The following is a 27,626-nucleotide window of genomic DNA, read 5'->3' as shown; positions in this document are numbered from 1 at the left end:
GTCTTAGCTTGGTGCGGGGGGGGGGGGGGCAGTCAGCTGACCAGTTGTCTTTCTACATGGCACTTTCAACAAGGCTATTGATGGACTGCCAGGGTACTGACTAGCCTGTGGCTTTTCCCTCACTTAAAATGGGGACCTAACAGCTTTCAGGAGCCAGGGTGTACCAGCACTTTGGCAATTCTTTTCTTGGGCTTTTTATCTCTTCCCTGACACACCTTGAATGCCACCAATGACACATTCACTTGTAGGGTCAGGAGCCTTGCTGTCCAGATGGTTAAATTCTAGTTTGGGAACAAGAGATGAATTTTACTCTGTGTCTTGATTTTTTTTTTCCTGATGTTTGTTGGCTTTGGAAGACTTGCAGGCTATAAACTGATTTTTGGCTTAGGAGCTATCCTGACCACTGTAAACTTATTTGCATGGATCCTAGCCTGCTTCTAGAACCCCTCATGGGAGCATGAGTGGGAGGAGTTAAGGTTAGTTAGGGGGAGAGTCAGCAGAAGCAGCCCATGACTGTAGAGAGACCGCCCACTGCCAGAGAGCAGAAAGCAGAAGTCAGATAGACAGAAAAGGTTATCTCATGGCTGCAGCAGAGAGAGAAAAATAAAAAATTAAAATAACAAACCTGGATCCTAGGCTGCTATCTCAAGTGTCCCTGAGGTAGAGGAAGAATCTATGAATCAGCACAAGTTAGTCCTCCCCACTTCATCAAGGGAGGTGTAAGGGCTTGGAGCATGGACCACCCAATGGTCCAACAGCATTGACCTCCTCTTCAGGAGAGAAAAATGTGTCGTTGCCAATGCAGCCCTGGCGGCAGTGGTGGAACACAGTGGGACACAGTTGCAGTGGTAGTTATGGCTACTGGCCTCACGGTGGTGGGCAGGATCGCAGGCCCTCAGTAAAGGGGTTCCCCACAACACTCAGCCCCAGATGCTGGGTGTGAAGAAAACCTCCTATCTGAGATCCAAGTCCACAGCACCAGTGAAAGGCGCTGGTCGGTCAGCAGGTCCTATGGAAAAGTTACAAGCCACAGTTACAACTACCAGAGTTAGAAAGAGCTTTATTAGAAAGAAACCAGGCCTGGAGAGACAGAAAGATGGCGGGAGCAGAGCAGAGAGGAAACAGAAAAGAGAGAGGGTCGGGGGTCCATGTGCAGCTTTTTAAGGTGGAGATTTCTGCTGTTACCCGTGCTCCCCTGATGATGTAAGACATTAGACCTGGAAGAGTGAGAGCAGGATCCTAACAGTTGGAGGAAGTGTGTCACTGTGGGGACAGGCTTTGAAGTCTCTTTGCTTAAGCTTACCTCAGTGTAACAGTCAGTTGACTTCCTGCTGCCTTCTGGTCAAGATATAGTACTCTCAGCTCCAGCACCATGTCTGCCTGCACACAGCCATGCTTCCCTTCAGGATGATAATGGACTGAACCTCTGAAAATGTAAGCAAGCTACCCTCAATTAAATGTTTTCTTTATAAGAGTTGCCATGGTATTGGTATCTCTTCACAGTAATGAAAACTCTACCTAAGACAGAAGTTGGTCTTGGTTGGACTGGAGTATTGCTGTGATAGACCTGACCATGCTTTTGTTTGAAGTATTATGGACTTTGGTACTTTGGGTTTGGAAAGCAGTGGAATGCTTTAAGCACTGCTTAATAGGGAATGAAAAACATGGGTGCTGATAATGATTTGAAATATTGGGAACTGGCTTAAGAGATTTCAGAATGTTGTCTAGAAATCATTCTTGCGTATTTTGGTGAAGGAAGTGGCTGCTTTTTGTCCTTGTCTGAAGAGTCTGTCGGAGCCTAAAGTGAAGAGTTTTAGATTAATTCCTTTGGCAGAAGAAATCTGAAAGCAGCCTAGTATAGACTCTGCCATGTGAGTATTATTGGTAACTCTAATGAAGATTTATAATGAAAAGAAGCAAGCTGAGCAAGGAAAAATATTTGAGGAGAAAAAGCAGAAAGTGGAATGGAGCTCAGTCCTATGTTCAGGGGATAAACAGATTGAAAAATGGAATATAGGGAGTGGTGACCTCAGGGCAAGATCCCACCCAGCTAAGTTCCCGACTTGTGGAAAGGAACTAAAGTTTAGAGCAGGGTGTGGTGGGGCACACCTTTAATCCAACCACTGGGAAGGCAGAGGCTGGAAGATGAGTTTGAGGCCAGCCTGGTCTACAGAGTAAGTTTCAGGACAGCTAAGCTTAAGCAGTGAAGGACAGAAAGCTGATGAAGATGTAATTAAACAAGGGGGCCATGTTCCAGCCCCAGTAAACAGCAGAACTTGGCAGTTTCAGCCATGTGGTTCTGGCTTTAGAATTAAAGATAGAAGAAAGGTGTTATGGAATAAAGCCACTGAGCATTGGTTAAACGGCACTGCATGTAGCCCAGCAGCCATGCCAGCGGAGGAGCATGCTGGAAGAAAGTCACAAGCCATAGTTACCTTTTTAGAGCTTTATTGAGAGAGAGAGAAAGAGAGAGGGGGGGGGGAGAGGGGAAGAGACGGAGAGAGGGAGAAAGGAAGAGAGACAGAGAGAGAGACTGTTCAGAGGGCGGAAACAGAGAAGGGGGGGCACAGAGGGCCTGCCCACTTTTTAGGCTGGCCGCATCCCAGGATGATGATGTAATTAAGGACAAAACCCTTACATCCCAGACTTTCACTTACTATTTTAAAAAAGCAGGTAGATGGGAATAGGGGTGTCGTTCCTCTCAAAAACTGCTTCCAGCTGATTTTTTGGGCATCAGATGGCTCTTGGGGGGAATGGAAGAGGGGAGTCTTCTGAGGGAGACAGGCATTGTGGGACACTGTCTGCCATCTGTTTGTTCTGGAGACATGTGTCCCTCTTGGCTGTGGCTGGAAACCTTCTGTCTGACAAGATGCTGGTGACATAGAAAAAAGTTGATGATCTTTGGACTCTGGTTCTGTGGTGGTCCTGTATCATTGGCTGAACAGTAACTTAGAAGAGGGAACTGGGAAGAGAAAAGCTTGTGGTACATGAGAATTTTTTTTTAATTAGGGACAAGGCAAAGATCATGGCCCTGTCTGTATGCACATGAGAAACACAGGCAGTAACTTTGAAGTGAGACAATGAGCTCTTATTTTAGGTGGAAATCTTCTTTCATTAAGTAACTCTGAAAGTGCAATTAAATCTGGTGAGGTAAGTAAGGCTGCCCTCTGTACCCAAAGGAGAAGTGACATCCTAAAACTCCCAGGACTGAGTCAGTGGCTCTGGGTTCCCTGCCACGTCTGTAGCCAAGCCTAGGGTTGTTGGAGGTCTTAGCTTGGTGTACCCATGAATCTTGGCACCTGGGGGCAGTCAGCTGACTGGTTGTCTTTCTAGGCAGCACTTTTAACAAGGCTATTGATGGCCTGGCAGGGCATTCACTAGCCTGTGGCCTTTTTCTTTACAGGGACCCACAGCTTTTGGGAGTCAGTGAGTGCCAGCACTTGGCAATTTTGTTTTTGGGCTTTTATCTCTTCCCTGGCACACCTTAAATGCCACAGATAACTCTTTTGCTGGTGGGGTCAGGAGCCTTGCTATCCAGATGCTTAAGTTTTAGTCAGAGAGGTCTGGGGAACAAGAGACGGATTTTATTCCATATCTTAAGCTTTTTCCCCCTGATGATTGGTGGCTTAAGGACAGCTTTTGGAAGATCTTCCAGTAGGCAGACTGTAAACCAACCCTTTTGGAAGACTTGTTTGAGGCTATAAGCTGATTTTTTGGCTTAGGAGCCATCCTGACTACTGTAAACTTAATTGTATAGATCTCAGCCACTTTCAGACCCATATGTGCTTCTCAAGGCAGTTTGAGAATGAGTGGGTGGAGTTAAGGTGAGTTAGGGTGAGAATCTTAGAAGCCACCCAAACCTGCCCATTTGGGTCTGCCCACTGCCAGCAGAAGTCAGACAGAAAAGGTTGCACGTGGCCGATGCAGAAGTGGGGAAGGAGAAGGGTTTAGAGCTTTAGCAGAAAGCTTGGAGATAAAGTAACTTTTTATTTGCCCATTTGCTGGCAGAAGTTCCCAGACTCTGTTATGTGGCCAGATTTACCAGTACCTGCCCCATCTGCCAATGTAAGTGGGTGGTATACACCCCTTTGTCCCATGGCTGTAGCTGAGAGAAAAATAAAAAATTAAAATAACAAACTGGGATCAGACTTCAACTCAGGTGTCCCTGAGAGTGGAGAAAGATCTAAGATCAGCTCAAGTCCCCGTCTTCTTCAAGGGAGGGGAAGGGCTGCGACTGCGCTGCCGTTGGTCCACCTGGTAGACCTGAGATGACATTTTTCTCCTCATCAGAGGCAAAAATGTGCCTGTCATTGCCAGCACAGCCCGAGGACAACCCCCGGGGTGTCCATTGCAAAGAATATAGCTCAGACTACAGCCGCAAGAATGGCAGACTCACTGAAAAATTGTGGCGGTAGTTGTATAGCAGAGGAGAAGGACACATGCACGCTCGTGTCTCATAGTCTCACTGGACGGGAAGAAGGCAGTAAGCAGCAGCAGTCAGCAGGTCCTCAGTGGTGTATCCGAGTCATGGCACCAAATGGTGGTTAAATGGCACTGCTGTGGCCCAGTGGCCATGCCAACAGAGGAGTGTGCTGGAGGAAAGTCATGAGCCATAGTACCTTTTTAGAGCTTGAGAGAGAGAGACAGAGAGAGACAGAGAGACAGAGAGACAGAGAGACAGAGACAGAGAGACCGTGTGGAGGGCGGAAAGAGAGAAGGGATGGGCACAAAGGGCCTGCCCACTTTTTAGGTTGGCCTGCATTCCAGGATGATGACGTAATTAAGGCCAAAACCCTTACACTGAGGCCAGGCATTGTGTGAAGCTGTAAAGTTGAAGCCTGGATTGCTTTGGAGAATTTAAGATGTAAGAGATGACAGAGTCATGTGATACCTGCCTAGGAAAGTTGCTAACAGGGAGTGGAACCAGCTCTAGAGAAAGAAGTGAAGTGTGACATAGACATATTACACTGAAGCAATTATATTTTCTCAAAAGTGAATGCTCAGGCTATGAAAAAATGTGGAACAAAGATGTTGAGGAGAGATAGATATGAGTTAAAACCATATCTTTTTCTGTCTTTTCCATTTATTAGGAGTATGACCTTTGAGTGGTTAAATTTCTGTGATTCACTGTTTTCTTCTCCATATAATGAAAAAAATAACAGTGTGGGTATAATATAATTTCTATGAAGTTTACATTGTGTTCATAGCCTTAAGAGGTAGATCATTCCTGACACTATGCTTTCCAACGTGGAGATAAAAACACTTGAGTTCTAAGAGGCTGTGATTTCAATAAGGATCTAAACCTCTTTGATTAAAAGCTTGTCACTTTTCTTTCTCTTTTTTTTGAACTGAGGATCGAACCCAGGGCCTTATGCTTACTAGGCAAGTGCTCTACCTCTGAGCTAAAGCCCCAATCCACTACTTCTTTAAGTATATCAGACTGCCATGGGAGACAAGGAAGAGAGAAAATGAGGCAGAGGAGATAAACAGTCTTGTCTTTTGAACTAAAATGCCATGCCTATGTTGCTTCATTAGAATTAAATCACATATGGTACATGTGCTTTAGAATTATAAGACTCATACTCAAAAAAATATACCTTTTCTTTGAGAAAATGGTAAATAAGATGAGTATCAGTTATGGATCCAGAGCATCAGTAAATTGACGGCTAACAACTTGGTCTAGCAACTCTTCCTAGTATTTCCATGCTTAATTATGGTGTTGTGTAAATAAACCCATTTCTAAGCATATCTGATACCACAGTGAGCACAGCAAATCTCTACTTTCATATCAATATGCAACAAGTATATTGTGGAAGCATTCAGAAAAAAATTCCTTAGCATGGCTCTCACCAGTAAAATCTCTAAAATTAGAGCTCCCAGGCTTGATCCCCAGCCTTCTATATATCTTGACTGTACTTAACATACAGAAAGTAAAAAAAAAAAAATCCTATAATCATTTAAACAGTAAAAACTCTCCTTAGAGGATGAAGAGAGAGTTCATGCAGATGACCTGGGTTCAGTTCCAGGGTCCACATGATGGCTCACAACATCCTGTAACTATAGTTCTCAGGGATCCAGCACCCACTTTTGGCCTCTGTAGGCACCAGACATAAAACTAGTATTCATATATACAAGCAGTAGTTCTCAGTTAGGGGTCCTTTGTGTAAAAATGATTGATCCCTAACTCCCTAACTCCATCTAGCTAAAACAAATAGGCACAATTGTCAGGGGACGGTAGAAGAGTTGCACAGGGGTAGACCTGCAGGTGACAGTCGAAGAGATGCTCAGGTGTATATCTGCAGGAGACAGTAGAAGAGAGGCATGGGTGTAGACCAGGAGGTGACAGTAGAAGAGATTCACGGGTGTAGACCTGCAGGTGACAGTAGAAGTGATCATGGGTGTAGACCTGCAGGTGACACTAGAAGAGATCACGATTGTAGACCTTCAGGTGACTGTAGAAGAGATGCACGGGTGTATACATGCTGGTGAAAGTAGAAGAGTAGTACAGGTGTAGACCTGATGGTGACAGTAGAAGTGATCATGGATGTACACATGCAGGTGAGAGCGGGAGAGAAGCACAGGTGTAGACCTGCAGGTGACAGTAGAAGATATGCACGGGTGTAGACCTGCAGGTAACAGCAGACAAGTTGCACAGGTGTAGACCTGCATGTCTTTAGTAGAAGGTGGAAGAACACAGACCTACATGATGACATTAGCACTCTCTGTCTCCTGTCTGCTGATGCTAGACAAATGCTTTCTTAGGATCACCAATGTGATGTAGAATGTGGCATCTATTATCCATGAAGATCCATTTTTGGTAATAACCACTGGAGAACAATGCCTACCATGATGTTTCTGACTGGTTGATCTGGGGAAAGACTGATTGTTCAGCTTTAGGTACATACTCGATCCCTGGAGTCTGGGGCGCTAAGTTTGCTACAATTTGTCTAAGAGCTCTTTATTTGCTCACTTTATGGTCCAGGAAATGGGTTCTGTTTCTGGAAGGAGGAAGGAGTCACAGTGAATACCAAGAAACAGTAATCACATCTTCTGTGGATAGCTGCACATGATTAAGTTCCAATTCAAATTTTTGTCCTAAGTTTTGCATTTTTACCCACAAGCGTGTTTTAGTATGAAAAAAATCACAGGGGATAATTCTTGTTTTGTAGCTCATATATTAAAGCATTCCTTTAAATTAAAAAAAAGAAGTTAAGTGTGTTGTAGTCAACAGAGCTGAAAGGAATTGGAGATCTGAGTGATATAATGGGCTCCTCATAACACTTTTGGTCATAGATTTTTGTCACAGAAAATATAAATCCCCAACCAAGACACCATTCCTTAAAATTTATTTTTTGGTTGTGAGCCTAGCCTTTAATGGCTGAGCTATCCCTCCAGCGCCCCCATTTTTTTTTAATGAAGACAAAATAAGGAAAAAATAAGGAAGTAGATACTTCACAATGAGATCATAAGTCTACTGAATACATTTAAAGTTTGTTAGATATTCATTTTCTGATATTTGCTCCTATTTAAATTGTGGTGTTGGGCATGGATAACCAGCAAAGGAAGTATAAAGGGAACCCAGGAAAGGTGTTCTAATTTTTAATGATATTTTAGCATCATTCAGTATAATTTTCCAGATTTTGTCCTCAGACATCACAGAGTATTTCTACAATTAGATCAAACAATAACAATGTTGACACTACCCCCAAGGTATAAGATTCCTGTCTTACTGAAATCTGAGATGCAGGGGTTTATCATCTACGGAGTTTTGGCAATTGGAGAGGGTGCAGGAGAAAGCAGAAGGGTATGGGAAGGAGATCAACATTTGGGAACAGAATGTTACTTATTATTCTTCATTGGGTGGAGCACAGAGTGCTGGCCACTGATGCTCTCCCTACTCCTACAGACTGGTGTTCCCTCTGGGTGTCAGGAAGCCAGTTTGCTTCTTCTCCTGGCTCTATGTTCATGCTCAGGGAGGGATCAATACCAGACAATGCTTTCTCCACCTAACACCATCTTTCCCAGTCAAGGTCTTGTAGCCTTGTGAGTGCCTACCTGTGTATCAGATGAGACATTGTAGTCCCTCCATAATGTTTTCTGGAAAATAACATTCTGGCTAACACCCACACAGTCCTTGAATATTTTGTGAAAGAGCCTACATGTAGTGGGAAAAACAGACATATGGAAATCTATTATTTATACAATAAAGGGATGAGTCCCATGCAAAAAAGTTTAACACGGAACATGAGGGTGTGTTGAGCAAGGTATTACATGGACTAGGTACTTGCCAGACACAGATAAGCAATCCAGATAGAGGGGATGACACAAGAAAGCTTAGACAGATAGAAAAGGAGGTATATTCAACACAGCAGTAATATTAGTGCTATTGAATTAGTGTGTGTTTGTGTGTGTACAGGTCGTGAGACGAGCAGCAAAGGTCTCTGTGTGCCACATTCTGGAATCTACATTTCATCCCACATCTAATGATATGGGCTTCTAAGCAGGAAGTCATGGTCAGTTCTGACATCTAAGGAGATGGCAGTGACTTCATCAGGAGGGGAGGGATGAGGCTGGACACCCAGGGACAGTGTGGAACAGTTGGTGTTGTCTCAGAAATCCCAAAGGATGATGTCAGTTTCCCAAGATGGACCATGGCTCAACTGTGGCAGTGCATGTGTGTATGAAAAGGAAGTCTCCAGTGGTAATTGTTCAATTGATTGACAGTGGTTGAAAGCCTGATTTTTCTGGTGGTTGTTGAACCTAGACCTGATAGGACAGGCATTCACACAGGCAAGCAAACTGTGTATTCAGAAACATTATTAACAAGTCTATAGAGGAGTCTCCCCATGCTTCAAAGGGATACTATAATTAAAAGGATGTGAGTTTATTTAGCAAATGTAACTTTTGATCATGGAAGGGACCACACAAACAGTGTGGAGACAGACCAGCCCTCTGTTCACTCCTACATTTGACTTCAGTTGAAGCTGTTTCTCTATTACTTTTGAGCTCAGTTTTTCCCCTGCTATTAACCTGCCACCTCGTGGCCTAATAAGAAATTTCAATCTTTAAGATGAGAGGGAGAACTTAGGAAATCAATATTCTTTTAGCAAACACAAACATTGACACAGTATTGGCAGTGAAAAAGATGGTATCAGAGCAGGAATACCCCCTCTACTACATAAGGCCAGCTTCTCTGCTTCCCTGATGTCTTGTGATAGGAATTCAGAGTCAAAGGAAGAACAGAGCCATAGGAACTTACAAATTTGTACGCTTTTGATCCTACAAAACAAAAGCTTGGATGGTATCTTCACATTTTAATATAAAGGTTAATTGCCCTTAAAGCTGAATAACCAGGTAAGATTAACACCCCCAAACACTGTCCAGAATCATAAGCCAACTCTGCAAACAGATAGCAACTAGACACTGCATAAACACTGTCAAGTGAAATGAATGGATTCCACACATATACCTCTCAGCATATACATGGCAGCTCACAATCATCTGTAACTCCATTCTGGGGGATCAATGCTCTCTCCTGGCCTCCATTGACACCAGGCACACACATGGTACACATACACACATTCAGACAAAACAATTATACACATAAAATAAAAATAAGTCATTTAAAAATGAGAGAGCAATTAAGTTACCTAGGGACTAGTATATTTCTTAAGTTTCCATTTTGAGGTCTCTATTTTAATCTGATGCCATTAGTTTTTAATTTTCTTTTCTAGGCAATCTTTGTGTTTTCTCAGTCCAAGCCTGTTGTTCTTAAATGCTGTTATTTTTATTTTATGTGCTCTTCTTCCAAACAGCCATATCTTGAACTTACTATGGATCTGAATTAGTGGTGTGTAGCCTCTCTCTGAGTGGGCAGCCATTTATTACAGCAGAACATACTTGGCTGCAGTTAGCAGCAAGCCTCAGCTGCTTTGTAATGTGTGGAGGAAATGAAAAGCCCTTTAAACACTGCAGGCTTCTTACTCCTTTTCATACTAATTTGGCAACCTGGCTCAGTTCAGGTTTTACTATTACTTGTGAGTCCACCTGGCTGGCATTGGCATTAACAGAATGCCTCTCTAAATACTGGGCTTGACTTTAATACATCCTGCCACCCACAAAAAGACGTCCAGCTGACATGAGCAGAACCATGAGGAGAGGAACCAGATGTCCTTCCATGTCCACAAGGTCCACACTTGCAGACTTGGACAAATACAGATGGGAAACACTTTAGAAAACAAGAATTGCACTTATTGAACATGTGATGGATTTTCTTGATATTATTTCCTTTAAAAAACCATAAAACTATTCACATAGCATTTACCTTGTATCAGGCATTATTAATAAACTAGAGACCAGTTAAAGTATATGGGAAGATGGGTCTAGATGGTATGAAAATACCATTAACGCATCATTTTATATAAGGGCCTTGAATATCTGAAGATTTTCATATCTCTGCATGTGATGGGAGGCATGCAACTAGTACTCTAGGGCTACCAAAGGCTGTCTGTATTATACAAGCAATATAAAAGTTAGAGTGAGTGTAACAGAGACAAACTAGGCCACCAACACGGCCTCGGGGCTAACTGAGATAGCAGAGGTTAGAGCTGGCCCTTTTATTAGTTGCTCTGGTAAAATACCCTGACAGAAAGCAAGTCAGGGGAAATGTGGTTTCTTCTGGATTATGGTTCCAGAGGCTTACAGTCTACAATGATTGAGAAGGCATAGGAGCAGGAGAGAGAGAGAGGGGGAGAGAGAGAGAGACAGAGACAGAGAGAGAGAGAGAGAGAGAGAGAGAGAGAGAGAGAGAGAGAGACAGAGAGAGAGAGAGACAGAGAGAGAGAGACAGAGAAAGAGACAGATAGACAGACAGAGAGACAGAGAGACAGAGACAGAGAGACACAGAGAGAAACAGAGACAGACACAGAGACAGAGAGACAGAGACAGACAGAGAGACAGAGACAGAGACAGAGACAGAGAGAGAGACAGACACAGAGACAGACACAGAGACACAGACAGACAGAGAGAGACAGAGAGACAGAGACAGAGAGACACAGAGAGAAACAGAGACAGACACAGAGACAGAGAGACAGAGACAGAGACAGAGACAGAGAGAGAGACGGACACAGAGACAGACACAGAGACACAGACAGACAGAGAGAGACAGAGAGACAGAGACAGAGAGACACAGAGAGAAACAGAGACAGACACAGAGACAGACAGAGACAGACACAGAGACAGAGAGAGAGAGGGAGAGAGAGACAGAGAGACAGAGAGAGACAGAAAGAGAGAGAGAGACAGAGAGAGAAACAGAGACAGAGAGACGGAGAGAGAGACAGAGACAGACACAGAGACAGACAGAGAGAGAGAGAGGGAGAGAGAGAGACAGAGACATAGTCAGACAGAGACAGAGAACAGGAAGTAGATGAGCCCACAGACCTTCAACAAATCTCCATGTCCTGACAGTTCCATAACCTCCTAAACCCTGTCACCAACTGTTCAAATGCATGAGCCTAAGGGGGACATTTCTCACACTGTAACAGTCCTGGGTCATGCAAGCAATATAGGTGACATGAATAGCCAGAAACGAAAGTGATCAAAGCTGTAAAATCAGGAGGGAGTCCAGAGTTAATTATTAAGCTTGGGAAGGGCACAGCACTTCTGTCATTTCCCTTAGACCTCTATCCACTTTATCTACTGCTGGAGACACACACCCCTTCCTGTCTGAGCACACGGAAAGGCTCCATCCCTGTGAAAGACCTTTCTCTAACCCACTGGCTATCATGTGATCTGCTTCCGCCAGGCCCAGGCTGTATTAGGTGCTTAGTTCCCAGCAGCAAGGGGAAGTGGAACCAATTCTACCACTCTCAAGGGACAACTGAACAGGAACTCCCTGCCTGTTCTCACAGTTACAACGTCTCTTTCTGACTTTGACTTTCTGGGCTTCATTTCTACTTCTGATGGAAGTGGAGCTAAGCTAAGCACACCACCCCAATTTCACTGCCCCTTTCCTCTGCAGCAGGAGCATGGCCCCTGTTATCCTCAGCAGCTGAGGGCCTGCTTGGTGGCATGTCCCTTACCACAGTGGACTTGTCTGGTTATCAGTTTCACCATGGTGAGACTGCAGGCCACAGGATCAAAGAGAACAACGGGATTATCAGGCCCCTCCTTTTGGGGGCATTCTAGAACATTTTGCAAAGGCTGGACATCCTGGTTGCTTGGCTGCTCCTCTTCCCCCACCCCCCCCCCACCCCAGAAGCCTAGCATTACCTCAACTCTGACCCCCAACTCTGAGATCAACCTGGCTCTATGACCCAATCCAAATCATGTTGCCCAGCTGGAGGACAGTGAAACACTGGCGCTCCTTAAGGAGTTCAGATGTTTGTGCCTGGGAGTCTGTGTGTTGTGTGATATTTTGTTCGTATTCTGACAAAGCTTGCCTAGAGATCAGAGGGCGGAAGTAGCCACTAGTTAACCATAGAGGCCAGGCAGTGGTGGCAAACATCTTTAATCCCAGCTCTTGGGAGGAGGAAGCAGGAAGATCAGGAGTTCAAGGCCACCCTGGGCTACATGAGATTGAACTAATCTAAATGAGAAACAGCCTGGCAGTGGTGGTGCACGCCTTTAACCCCAGCACTTGGGAGGTAGAGACAGAAATGTAAAGCAGATGGAGACAGGATCTAGCTGCCCTGGTTCAGTCTGAGGATTTGTAGAGATAGGAGTTCACCCATTCTGTCTGGGGTTTTGTCGAGGTAGGAGTCTCTGGCAGCTGGCTACTCTGTTTCTCTGTTCTCCGAGTTTTTAATGTTAAGACTAAATATATTGGTGCTTCATCTGTGTGAAGCTTATTGTAGAATACACACAATTTCTGAATGAATTAATCACCCAAGGCTACAAATTTTCAGGTTTAGTGCTCAAGGGTGGCATTAAGGTGTGTTATTTTGGGGGGTTAGCAGTTTGTTGGAGAGATAGTAATGCCCACTCAAAAGAGTGAGTATCCCTCCTTGTACCATTTTAGAGGCAGTGGGAGGTTCTATGTGACTGGTGCTTGCAGCCTGGCTGTCTGATTCCTGCGCAGCCCGGGAGAAGGGTCTTTAGCCTAGGGCCTGTATCAGCTTCAAGAATCTAGAAAAACAAACCAGTGAGAGGTGTTATAAACAGGCATGGCCCTAGCTAATAGAAGGCCTCCCCCAAAACCTTCCAGAAGAAAAGATGGAGTAAGCAAGTTATGCTCGTGAAGGGTTAGGAAGAACCGGAAGTAGGAGGGCGTTGTGCTCAGAGGCCATCAGGAGCAGCAGAGACGCCGGACTGCAGTCATGCTGGGGTAGATCATCCCAGAGCCACAGAAGACCTCACTCTGCCTTCAGTAGTTATGCCTGCTGCACCAACCTGGGCCTTAAACTACCTCTGTATGGCTTTCCAGGCAGCGCTGCCCACTAGTCATGCAGGTTGAAAGCCATTGTTGATCTACGTAAAGAAGCACCTCTTTCCTTCAGTATCAATACAGCATAAAATTCTAGTCAGAGCCACAGACCCGCGAAGCCGCTCTCTGCTGAGGTCATGCGGCATCGGAGTCCAGGGCTGCTGTACTTCTGATCTGCCCTTCACACCATCCTTTGTTTGCTTCTCTGGTCCCTGTTAACTATGTTGCCGTTTCCTTTCAGTCTCCCCACGACTCTCTGGATCCTTTTCTTTCTTTCTTCACAATTAGCTCATGTGCTGTTGAACTGAAAACAAAAATGAGCACTGCTTCCTGGAAGCCCCTGGCCCCCAGGCAGCCTGCCAAGCTGAAAATATGGACAAAAAGCAACTGGGGAGCCATGGGCTTCAAGACTGCCTCTCCATGCGGAGTGGGCATTTGTCCTTATTTGAAGCTAATTTGTGATCCTTTCCCAGCTCTTGCAAATGCTTTAGGTTCTGCAGGCACCAAATGTTCCCTGAGTATGTTAAACAAAAACGCCAGGAAAGAACAGAAGGTTGACATTTACCCAACCCCGTGAGCAGAAAGGAAAACACTGAAGCTGAAAAATTGCTCTCTGTGCCTGCAGTTCTGGGAAGGTTAGATTAGGTTAAATGGCCTTACCAGCCCTTTAAAATACGAAAGGGTAGTCTTGCTTCCATCTTCGATTAAAGCTGGCTCATACTGCCAACAGTTGGCAACATGGACCACTGGGAGGGCCTACTGCCACAAACGTGTTTCATCTCTGTTCTGTCACCAACACTCAGTCACCATGATGCTCCTTTGTTTCCAATATTTGGCACCTATTGTTGACACACACTCTTCTCAAAACATCTCTGTATCTATCTACTCCTCGGCCCTCACATTTCTCCATCATTCAAGCCTCCTGCCCCTCTTTATCTCTCCATCCCTGGAAAGATTACTGTAGCCACTTCATCTGACTCATCTTGAAGCTTCAACTCCCTTTAAGGCCAGACCAATTCTTCTCAAACTCAAATTTCATTTTTTCAGTGAAACCTCTAATGGATCTTCATGCTAGAACACAAGGCTTAAAAACGCAGGTCACTGTAAATGTTCCCAATAACTGGCCACCATATCTCCCACTTATGTTGTTTCTATCCATTTCCTAACAGTTCCACTGTGGTCCCCTCCCCATTATTATTTTAACCAGAATGGCCCACATGAAGGAAAGTTCCTGAAAGGAAACACAAATTTGGCTGAGACCTCTGAAAGGCTTATTAGAACTTTAATGATGTGGAGAGGTTGGAATGTTGCAAATCAATATCCAAGTTATCTTGGGAAATCTTTGGCTTCATTAACAGCCATTTATTACCCACTCTGTATATGACCTAATATCTTTATGACTTTGGGATGTAAAAGCACCCCAGTCTCCAGTCAACTGCATGGCTGTGAATGCTGTCAGACAGCATCTGAGGCCTAGAGCTGAATTCTACCTGCGTGTAACCCACCCACCTAATATTCCTGTCAGTGTATTGATAAAGAGCCTTGATTTATGACTTTTGTTCTGTTACCATAGAGACCTCACCAAGCCATTACCACTTTGGAGCTTGGAATTTGGGGGTAACTTAAATCTATGCTCTTGGGCATGGTCACTTATATTTGATTCCAGAATAAACTATCTCTTATTCCCTCTGAGGTGAAGGTTTGTGCCAACAGGCACATGCTTGGTGACCCATCTGCTTGTGCTTTTGAGTCCCCATAAGAGGTCCAAATGAGACACCCAAAGCTCTGCTTGCATCTTGCAGGACCCCCCCCCCACACACACACACTCTTGGCTGACCTTACCTTTGTATCACTCTGTCACCTTGCTGAGTGGAAAAGATGGATGATTTCTTGGAGCCAACAGCATCCAGTGGAACACTGGCGAGCTAGTGTGAAGATAAAGGGTGTGTCTGTAGAGAAACTGTCTTGAGTCTGGGACTGAGTTCTGGTTTGTGGATTTATATGAGGAAACTGCCCAAACTTTGTAGGGAAAGCCACAGAAAAAGAGGAGATGAAACCATCCTTAGGTCTCAGAGCCGAGAAAGTAGATGAACAGTCTTATTAAATAAGAAACATAGAGCCAATTGCAGAGTTAAAAGCCCAAGAGGTCAGAGCAGTAGCTGAGAGCTGAGACTTAAAACTGCCTTTCTTACCCTTAGCTGTCACTGTCATCCTTCCCCTCAGCAAAAGGCCTACTTCCTGTGTGTCTGTCCTTTTTATTGACTTTCTGTTCAGCCTTCTCATTGGTTGCAAACCCAACTACATGACCTTGTCACTGCCTGTCTATACAGACCTCCAGGTCTTCTATGGTTGGTATTGAGATTAAAGGCATGTGTCTCCATGCTGGCTATATCCTTGAACACACAAAGACATGCCTAGCTCTGCCTCCCAAGTGCTGGGATTAAAGGCATGTGCTACCACTGCCCAGCTTCTGCTATGGCTTGCTATTACCTCTGACCCCCAGGCAACTTTATTTAGTAACATACAAATAAAATCACATTTCAGTACAAATAAAATATCACCATACAAGAAAAAACAAAACAAAACCAGAAACCTGTATCAGCTGTAATAGAAAGACCTCCTAATGTATAGAGCATATAGTAGTGTATGCAGAACATGTTGCTGAATTAGCCAAGACTCAAGCCTAGAAGGAATCCAACTGATTCTAAGCCTCTCAATGTGTCCCAGAGATACTAGAAATAGATTAAATCTCCTACTGAACAACATAAAATTTATAATCTGACATTCAATTTAAAAACAAGTCAGTAATTCAAAGAAGCTCTAAAGTATGGCCAGTGACAGGGGACGGACCCTATAATAGCAGCAACTGCAAAAGCACAGACAATAAAATGAGCCCTCAGAGAACAAAGGCAGCCAGCAGTAACACTGTACCCACAGGGACAAAAGCAGACTGAGTGTGGAGAGGGCTGAAGAAAGATATGAGGGCTGAGGTTGTGTCTTACTCTGCTCTCTGTTGCTGTGGTATCACCAATACCAAAAGGAATTTGGGGAGGAGAGGGTTTATTTGGCTTCTACATCCCGATCACAGTCCACAGCCAAGGGGAAGCAAGGGTAGAAACTCAAGCCAGAACCCAGGGCTGGAACTAGAGCAGAGGTCACGGAGGAATGGCGCTCTCTGGCTCTGCTCTCCATGGTTCTCACATGCTTTCTTGTACAACTGAAGACCACCCACAGTGGGCTGGGCCCTCCCTCATCAGTCATTCATAAAAAAAAATACCCAACAGACTTGCCTGCATGGACACATTTTCTCAACTGAAGTTCCTTCTTCTCTGACCCTGGTTTCTGCCAAGTTGACAAAAATTTAACCAGCGTAGGATATATCACTGCATGAGTTCAATATCTACCATTGATCAGCAGACATAAAGAATATTCACAATGACTTTCTAGAAATGCAAATAGTAGACTGAGTGGAAATACACGCAATAGTGCTAGCATCACATTGTCTGCTGCAGAAAAAGAGTGGGTACGGCGCTGCGGTTACTACTTATGTACTCACACACTGTTAAAAGAAATGATGAGATTTTTCTGAGAATGTCTTCATTTTGCTTGCAAAGGACACCCTTGCTGGGTGCTGAAACCACCTTTATGAACTGCCTGTTAGGTCAGAAGCTGTTCATTGCTGTCTGGTATGGGTGACTTGGAGTCACTTACAGCCCGGTTTCCCCTATACTGCTGCTGAAAGGTTTTCTCTTCATCTCTCTCTTTGACTGTCAACAGACCAACTGTGACATGAGGGTGGAGCTTTGAGTCTTCTACTGGAGTTTGTGGAGTTTCTTAGGTGTCTCAGTTTATATTTTCCCCTTGGGGCTGAAGGGATAGCTGAGTGGTTAAGAGCACTTTCTGTTCTTGCAGAGGACCCAGGTTCAGTTCCCAGCATCCACACAATAGTATGCAACTGTAACTCCAGTTTCAGGGGATCTGATATCTCCTTCTGACCTTCGAGGTTATGTGGTACACAACATAAAAGAATTGTTAATTATTTTTTTCTTATCAGTGTTGGTAAATTATTTTTTCAAGGTATTGCTTTATTTCATTCTCACTAAAGCTATTCCTAAAAACCCATTTTACAGACGAGGAAAGTAGATATGGAAATTGTCGTTTATAAAAAATGGCAGAGTTCAATTCAATGCCTTTGTCAGTTTGTTCCTAAGCTTTACCCACTTTCTTTAAAAACTGATGTTGACTGTATTCTTTGACACTTTCATGCGTGTACAGTGTGTTTTGATCATTACCCCATTCCCACCCCACATCCTCCCACTCCTGGAATTCCCCTTCTTACCAGACCCCACTTTCACACCCCTCTCACTTACCACTCTCCCTCTTCCTTAAAAAAGCTTTAATTAGGGCGGGCTCCCATGCATGGGTGTTGAGCTGTTCACTAACATGGACACCTTGCCAGCAGCTACACCCAAAAAAAAGTGACCACTAACAGGTCCTCATCTCCTCTGTTTTCCGGATCTCTACACGTTCTAGTCTGCTCACACTCACTGGAATAAGATTACACATTGTTGGCTTATTTTTTAACACAGGGTCTCTCTATGTAGCCCTGACTGTCCTGGAACTTTCTCTGTAGACCAGGCTGGTCTTAACCTCACAGAGGCCCTCCTGCCTCTGCCTCAGATGCTGGGATTAAGGGCTCGTGCCCCATGCCCAGCAAGGCCACCCCATTAGCTAGCAGAGCTATGGTGTCCGTTTCTTCCAGATTGCTACTAATACAATACTAGTCATGGGTTTTTGCTCAGGTTTGTTCCCTCTGACTATGAAGTTGTTGTTTTCCACAGATGGCTCTGCCTGGAAATCTTAAATTTTCTTATCAACTGAGGGACAACAAGGGACAAGAGACTCCCGGCCTAGGAGGCTGCCAGTTTCAACTCTTCGTAGTAAACAGCCAACCAATTTTCATAAATGCTACGGAAGTCTTTTTTAGTCATTTTTTCTTTGTTAAAGTAATATCAGCTTACACAGTGTGTACATAAATAGTTTCAAATATAATGTCAGCAGTCATTATTTGTTCACCTTAGTTTCTTGAGCTGAATATTAATTCATGTTTTCTTTTGTTTAGCTATTTCCCTACTAAACCAATCAAATAAACCATCACTTCCTTTTCTATTTTTTTTCCATCTGAGCATTTATCTGAGAGTCCTTTCTTTTACTCTTGCAATTTGATTGTTTTCTTTTCTGCAGAATAACTCTCATTATAAGAATGTCCTTTGTCTTTCTTCTGTTTTGGGGGTGCTGTTTCATGGTTAAATGGTATTGTTCTGAAGGCATAAGTACAGTGACCAGAAGCATTGGCTCCACAGACAGAGTCCAGCTTGGGTAGGAGTCCAAGTCTAAATTAGTATACCTGCCACCTTGAAAGCCCAGCTTTCCCAGCAGTGGTGTGAAAGACAGCACTTACCCCATCCCATGGTTCCAAAAACCCAAGGAGCTAAATATCAGCACTGCTATTATCTTAGATTATGTCTTGGGTATAATCTTAGATATACTAGAATGTATTTGCTGAGTCTCTGGAATGTTTTGAGATGTGTTTAGGAGTTCTCTGAATTTCAGTGGCACTGTTGTGAGGTTGATTGTTTTCCTTTAGGGTCATTAAAAAAAGAAAGGAAGGAAAAAAACAAACAAACACAATTCTTGGGAATTTTCAGACTCTATTGTTCCTGTTTGAATTTTCTCCAGATGTTATCAACAGTGTTTGGCCTATTTTAAGGCTAACTATCCTTTCAGATTAGAGTTTCATCTTTCTCTTCTTATTTCATCTTTATTGCATCCTGGAGCTGAAGATATTGCTCAGCAGTTAAAAGCACTCACAGTTCTTGCAGAGGACCAGGGTTTGGTTCCCAGCACCAACACGGCAGCTCACATCTGTAAGGCCCTCATGACAAGCGAGTGGCTAGGCCTTGCCCTAGACTCCTCTAAGGACTGTAAAGGACATTTCCTGCCCCTTGAGACACAGGTGGCCAGTTCCACCATACAAATAAAAAAAAGCCCAAGATCAGGCCACAGAATCCCATGAATCCCAGACTGCACTGGAAAGCTCTGCCCGCCCCCAACCCCACCCAAGAAACGCTATATAAAGCCTGCCTGGTGCTCAATTCCCTGTGGCTTTTCAACGGCAGAGGCAGCAATCCTCTTACGTCTTTCCCAATACATCTCTTGTGTGAGGTTTGTTGTGTGATGTGACTTTGTGGTATTCCTTGGCTCCCAATTGCCAGGATACATTTCCCCTTCAGAGCTACAACACTTACACTGTGGAGACCTTCCCCTTGGAGCTGCAACAACCATCTGTAATTCAAGTTTTAGGGGGTCAGAAGGAAACCTCTTCCAACCTCTAGGATGCTGCATGACTCTTGTGCATTTACACATACAAGTAAGCAAAACACACACACACACACACACACACACACACACACACACACACATTTATAAAGCTCACAATCTTTATTACATCCTATGGACCCTGTATCAAAGGTAGATGAGAGGGTGTACCTCTTCCTGAGTACTGAACATTTATAAAGCATTGTTACAGCATTGTTAAAGTCTGCTAAAGTTGCTTTTAGTGTTAATAACAAGCTTTTAAAATTTATATTGTTCATTCATGTTAATTAGTAAAGGCATTAATTAGAGTAGGGCAATTTAGCTTCCTAATTAGTAGCTACCAGACTTTTTTTTTTCACTCAAGAGGCAGTGTTGCTCATTGTTAATGTTTCTCATCCTCCAGGGACTCTGTCAGTGGTCAGAATTCCACTCTCCAGATGACAAGTCCCATAAGTGAATGAAACTGTGTCTGAAAGATTACCTGGTACTAAATTCTTTAATAGCCATTGGGTGTCCCTGACTCCCAAGTGGCAGCATCTTCCTTCAGGGAGGAAGGAGAACCTGTAGGCTCTGGCTGATAGGAGAGTCCCAGAAGGCTGTCTTCAGGGCCAAGATTCTCAGAGTGCAGGCCTCCAGCTACCACACCGGCCTCTGCGGAGGGTCAAGGCCTGTACAGGGTACACCACATTAAGAGGACTGCAGTTGCTTAACCTCCTGCTGCTGCTGCTCATGGCTCCCAAACAGGAAGGGAAGGGGAAGGAGACTGCTGACCACCACTGACAGAGCATGTCCTTGGCTCCTCATGGTTTCTGTCCTCTGCCAGCTGATGGGTGAAATGGCTGCATACTGTCACCTTGGAGATTAGAGATGCATTCAACGTTTGCATGTAGGGACAGAATTCAGCCATTAGCAGTCTCATCACATTTTCTGCCCACTTCTGTCGCCATTCTCTTTAAATATGGTGACATGAGTCCAGCGAGTTCTCTTTCAAAACTTCAAATTATTTTGAAATTTTGACCATTATGTTTTCATTTTAAAATTCTTTCATGTTTTCTGATTTTCCCTCATGTAACTTAGATAGATTTTTTGCTTCACAAATTACCTTTTTTTCCCCCTTAACTCTCTTGCCCCTGACTGTTCTGTATTTGAACTCTTAGACTGGATGAGTTTTCAAATACATAAATAATCTTTGATCTCTCTTGTTACATAAGAATGAGGCATAGAATAAGCCTAGCATAAGAGTTTTTGACTGAATAGAAAAATCCTTTTTGACTATATGCCCCTCCATATTAATATATGTTGCTTCATTAGGGCCAATCCATATTATTATAATAATTAGGACAGTTAGGTTAGCTACAATGGGGGAAAAAAGCAAGAGTCCTCAGTGACTTAAATAAATAACTATTTATCAGGCCCAACATGTATTGAATGATAATTGGTGATAGTCTCTGCTCTGGGTACAGTTACTTAAAATGGAGTTACATTTTCATCTAGACACTTGCTTATGGCAGAAGCGGAGGAGATACATGTGTGCTTTTACCCACAAGTAACACACATGAACTCCAATTACATGTCATGGCTGAATACAAACCATGTCTCCCCACACTTTCAGATGGAAAAAATGCCAGATTCCTTAGTGTTCCGGGTGGGAGAGCCAGAACCACGCCTTGACAAGTCTCATTCTGGGTTTCCCTTCCTCCTTATTAGGAAATTTGGCACTACTTTGTTAAAGAAGGATCTCTTCATCTCCCTCTTCCTTCTCTCCTCCTTTACTTTCTTCCTCTTTCTCCCTGATTACCAGAGAATATTGGTAAAATCAAGTAAAGCTTTGAAAAGACCAAAATGTAAACAAGAGGTTATTCTGCCTGCTGTTCTTCCTAAACAACGAAACCCCCTAGTCTTGGCCTCGCTTTGGTGCCTAGCACTAAATGTCATCCCTGTACAAGTTAACACAGGAACCAGGTGACCCAGGCTTACTGGGCAGATGACAGACCAGAAGGCTCCTCTGTGTGACTGCCATGAGAAGAGCCAGGGTAATAGGGAGGTACTGGGTCCTCACGAGGGAAAGGGGAAGGCCATGGAGACTGAGAAAGGCAGCAGAGAAACAGAACGGTGACAGGAGGAAATGGTCTGAAACCCTAACTGGCAGTTTCAACCACGTGGTAAGGTGGGCAGGCCTAGTGACAATGGACTGGCGTTCCTAGTTGCAGGAGAAATCTACAGTTCTTGTGAGCCTACCTGTGTCTGAGTCAGGTCTTATTTTCACCTGTAACACGTGTGTCTGCACTAGAGAAGAATTCTATTGGATTACTCATCCCCACTTCCCTCATGTCTTAGGGTGCTATGACCAAGCACCACCTTGTCAGGGAGCCTTTGGGGACATGGAAACAAGACTGGTGACAAATCAAGAAATTGGGGACAGTTTGCTATAGAGTCTGGATGGGAGACAAACACAGGAGGCAGTTGTAGAGAGACTCAATGAGACTTTAAGGCAAAAGGCACTTTGGCAGTGGGGGCAATGGTCACCCCCCATCTGTGGATTACTCTGAAGGCTGACAGCTCTGTTCTATGGCCAATGGTACATTCAATGTTAGTATCCCCCAACTACTGGGTGGTTTATTGATGGTCTTGATCTAAAAGTGCTAAGACTATTAGTCCGCAAGGGTAATTCCCTCCAGTGCAGAACTCGGTGTTTTGTTTCCCTTATTTCCCCACAATGTTGAGGGACACTTCTCAGCCTGGCCATTTACCACTTCTGCTGGAGCAAGTAGAAACCTGCCCAACTGACCTGCTACAAAGTTCATTGCAACCTGCATCCAGTCCCTGGTATGCAGAGAGAAGCTTATAGTGTGAGTGCAGTCCTGGCTTCTCCCTGCCCATCCAGACTCCGCTTCGTACCACAGGAGCAACAAAGATGAACTATAATAGATCTGGTCATGAGTTCAGGATCAGAGGACCTAGACAGTATCTTCATCAATCTTTTTTGTTTGTTTCTTTGTGATTGTTGGTAGGGTCTCACCTTGTAGCCTGGAACTTGCTCTGTTCGCCAGGCTGATCTCAAACTCAGAGATCCACTTGCCTCTGCCTCCTGTGTGCCGGGATTAAAGGCATGCACCACCACTCCCTGTTCTCTTTACTAAGTTTTTAAGTGTAGTTTTTACATAAAACATTGTGCTTTTATTTTTATTCCTCTACTGTACATTTAGCTTTATCTATGCATTTTTAAGTTTCTGACTATACATTGTCTCTTGCAGTTTTACTTCTTCCTACAGTTTCCCCTTTGTCTTCTCTCATGAGCCATGCACCGTGCCCTGCCCTGCTCTTTCCCTCTTCCTGCCTTTTTAATCTTCTTTTATTGTCACTTCTAATTTTTAATTGCATAGTTTATTGTACATTGTTTTCTCCTTTCCCTCTGTTAATGGTGTAGTTGCTGTCTTGTCTTTAATTGGTTTTCATTGTGTTCTAATATCTGGTTTTGATCTTGCTGGTGCTACTTAAGTTTGTTTTCTTCTCTTTGAGCAGTGTTGGGTACTGAGCCCTTAGAAGGCAGCTGCTCAATAAGATAGCTCCCATGTAAACGGGAGAAGATAACCCTCCAAACACATGCACAGATTACAACATAGAAAATCAAGTAGCATGACAAAGCAAGGTAACGAGAATTCTCTAAAAGTTCAACACGTGTACTCAGAGACATTGAAATGGTTAGAATGTCAAAGAATCCAGAAGTCTACTTTTTTAAAATAATTGATGGTCTTAAAGAGGATTGGGACAAACAGATAATGAAAGAAAGTTAATGAAAGACTTGGTTGAGAAAGTCAACAGCTTTGACAAAAAAATTCATCAAAGAAATATAGATTCTGGCAAACCAAACCAAAACAGATAAAAAGAAAGATAACTCTTGGAAAAGAGAATTAAGTAAGTCAAGTAAAAAGCTCAATGGAACAATTTAAAAATAGATTGGAACCAGTGATGAAAGGAGAGCAGGAACTGAAGAGAATGACTTAAAAAAAAAAAAAGACTAGACCCAGTGGAAGAAGGAACTGCAGTTCTGTAGACAGTTAAGGAATTAGTGAGATTGGAGAACAGCCATGAAGCAGAAAAATTCAATCATGATATCCAACACCACAGAGTTCTGGAACGCAACCAAGAGACCAGACTTGAATATGGGGGGTGAAAGAGGGAGCCAAGATATAGATGGAAGGGTCAGAAAACCCATTCAATTCACCACAGCAGAAAGTTCCCCAACTCTAGGGAAAGAAATGGACAGCCATGTATAGGCAGCTTTTAGAACGCCAAGTAGATGGGACCAGAGAAACCCTCTCCATGCCATATTATAGTTAAAATGCTCAGAGTGCAGAACAAAGAAAGAACAATGACAGACATAACAGAGAGGCACCAAGTTACATGCCAAGGTAAAATAAAGAAATGAGATAAATAAAAGATGACAAAAGGAGAAGAATGTGGGGAAGAAGAAAAAGCCAAAACATAAAATCTAATTATAAAATAAGGGGAAAGTACATTAAAGATTAAGCAAAGAAGGGCTGGAGTGATGGCTGAGTGGTTAAGAGCATTTGTTGCTATTCCAGAGGACCCACTTGGGGTGGCTCACGATTACCTACAACTCCAGCACCAGAGGATCTTGTGCTCTTGTAGAAGATCCATGTTCTGTTTCAAGATCCATGTTTTGTTTCACAACTACCTGTAACCCTCTCTGCAGGAAATCTGATACCTCTGCTTTCCTAAGACCCCTGAAGTCTGCACACATACACACACACACACACACACACACACACACACACACACACACACTAAAATAAAATAAAATAAAAATAAAATCTTTTAGATATTAAAAATACATCTTTTACAAAATTCGGGAAGGAAGAGTCCTAGGGCTGGTGATGTAGGTTAACGTGTCAAAGTGCTGGCTGTCAATCCAGACAATCTAATTCTATCTGAGGAGCCCACATGACAGAAGAAGAAACTGATGTCCTCTGACCTCTGCATGTGTGCTATAGCATGTGAGTGTACACACTCACAGGACACAAAATAAATAAGTAAATGTTGAGAAATTTAATATTTAAACATTTAATATTAGAATTTAAATATAAGAATATTATTATCAAAATAATAGCAGCAGTTTCAGCTGAGAGAGTAAAGCACAGAAACCCCCAGAGCGGCAGAATGAGCTGTAGGCATCATACCACAGTCATAGCAACAAAAACAGCATGTACTGACAGAAAGCAGACATGTGCACCATGGATTGGAACAGTGTGCACAGAGATAGTCTCACACAGCTACAACTGTCTGCTTCTTCACAAAGGTGCCAAAAAAATGTATGTTGGAGAGCAGACAGCATCTTTAATAAAAAAAAAAAAAAAAAAAAAAAAAAGTGTGTTGGGAAGATTGATACCCACATATAGAATAGCTCCTGTCTCTCACCTTGTACAAGAATTGTCTCAAAATGGTTCAAAAACATTCTCAAGACCTGCAACTTTGAGACTGTTATAGAAGAAATACATAAGGGGAATACTTCAAGACATATGCACAGGCACCAGCTTTCTGAATAGGTCACCAGCATCTCAGGGAACAGCCATGAGCTTGATAAATGAAACTGCATCAAGTTAAAAAGTGTCTGTGCTGCGAAGGGAGCAACTGCCAGAGCAAAGAGAGTTTACAGAGTGAGAGGAAAATTTTGCCAGACACGCATCTAATACTGGATTCACATATAGAATACGTATGAAAGTACATTGTTTATCAGAAACAGTTGGAACTGGAGGTCATCACGTTAAGTGAAGTAAGCCAGACTTGGGCATATAACACCATTTTGCTCATATGCAAAAGCTGTATTTATTTATTATTTTTGAAGATTTATTTTATTTTGATTTATGTGTCTTGTGATGTGTACGTGTGCACATGTGTTCATGTGTTCATGTGCACATGTGTTCATGGAGACCAGAAAAGTGTGTCAGATCCCTTGTAGCTTGACCCCAACTTGTGTAGTAGGATACAAACTTGGGTCTTGTGCAAAAGCAGCAAGTATGTTTAACCACTGAGCCATCTTTCAGCCCCCAAGATTCTAGATTAAAAAAAAAAAAAGAATAGGAAGAAGACTAAGGAGTACAGAGCACTTGGCTATCACACACAAAACCACAAGCAAACACATTTTTGTTTGGTTTGGTTTGGTTTGGTTTTTTGAGACAGGGTCTGTAGCTTTGGATCCTGTCCTGGACTAGCTCTGTAGACCAGGCTGGCCTCAAACTCACAGAGATCCATCTGCCTCTGCCTCCCGAGTGCTGGGATTACAGGCGTGTGCCACCACCACCCGGCTGCAAACACATTTTTATATGGAAAAAGCAAACAAATGTGAAAATAGAAGGAAACTATTTAGGAAAAGAAAGGGACTGACAGGGGAGGAGAGGAGACAAGATCCTCTCCTCTTTGTATGTGTCACATGATCAAAGTAAATTATACATACATGAAAATGCAATGCCAAACCCCATTATTTGTACAGTTAACATTTACTAATTAAAAAGAAAAGTACAAAAATAGAAATGAAAATGACAGAACTACTATAGACTAGAGTCAGTTGTGTCCAGCTTCCACATAGCCAGTTTTATAGTGTGTCTTCACCTGTGTACAGCCCTGCAAGATGGAGGAACACAGGCAGAGCGATCTGCTAATAAGAAAGCACATTGCTGGTACGACTCATTGTTCCTTTCCTCAATTCTATTTGATGTTAAACTAATAATTATAAATGACTGTATCTAGTCACTGAGCAATAAATCAATAAATTTAAAGATAGATTGGGTGGTGAAGAGTGCCTTAGCCTTGCCATTCCTGAGAAGCAATCTTGCACTCCTTCTCTCTTACAAGTTCAAAGTGGGTAAGCTCTTAGCCCACTCCTGAGCCTCTAGAGTAGCCTCTGGTACACACTCTCCTTCATAACTCTGAACAGCTCAGACCCACAGCTCTGTGTGTGGCACAGTGCAGACCACCTCAGTCACCTCTGGAATATCATGAAAGCAACCTTTTATATTTTCAAGACCTATAGCAAATGATGGCTCATTTGGTTATGCAGATCCCCACACCAGTAAGTCACTGTTCTAGTGACTGACCACAAAATGTCCCCACTTTATCTCTGATTTGTCACTGACTCATGCCCTCCCCGCACTGAGGAAGCTTAGACATTTATGACTATTTGCTTAGTAACTGTCCATTGTTTATAATAGTTCTTTGTCTATGTTGAGACTTAAGCTCCAAATCCACATTTCATGCTGGACTTGGCTTTGCTTCCACAGAACTGTTACCTTTGTGTTCCTTACAAACAAAAATCAATCTATTTTAGCTCAGTGGTAGAGTGTTTGCCTAGCAAGCACAAGGCCCTGGGTTCGATCCTCAGCTAAAAAAAAAAAAAAACAAAACAAAAACAAACAAACAAACAAACAAAAAAACCAAAAAAACCCAAAAAACAAAAAACACAAACAAACAATAAAACAAAAGTCAATCTAATTTACTGGACAAAGTGTGTTCCCATTAGCTCACTCAAGTCACTTGAGAAATCTACTGGCCTTTCTCCAAAAAAGGGGAAAGAAATGACAAAGAAATAATACCAGCCAGGACTAGAAGCCCCCATTTCTACCTTCACCTCCTGGCTACATGCTGAGGATGAGTGGATGAACACATCTGCCACCGCACAGGGCAGTGTCAGCCCATGAGTCTCTGTTTTTTTCTCAGGCATAAGCTCAATACTAAAGTTCAAACAATCTTTTCAACACTGTTTTCTCTAACTACAGGCTTTGGTACTTGGTGTACAATGGCACAAATT

The sequence above is a fragment of the Onychomys torridus genome, chromosome 14, assembly GCF_903995425.1.
Source record: "Onychomys torridus chromosome 14, mOncTor1.1, whole genome shotgun sequence".
Taxonomy (NCBI): Eukaryota; Metazoa; Chordata; class Mammalia; order Rodentia; family Cricetidae; genus Onychomys; species Onychomys torridus.
The sequence above is the reverse complement of the archived record's forward strand: the minus strand, read 5'-3'. Positions refer to the sequence as shown.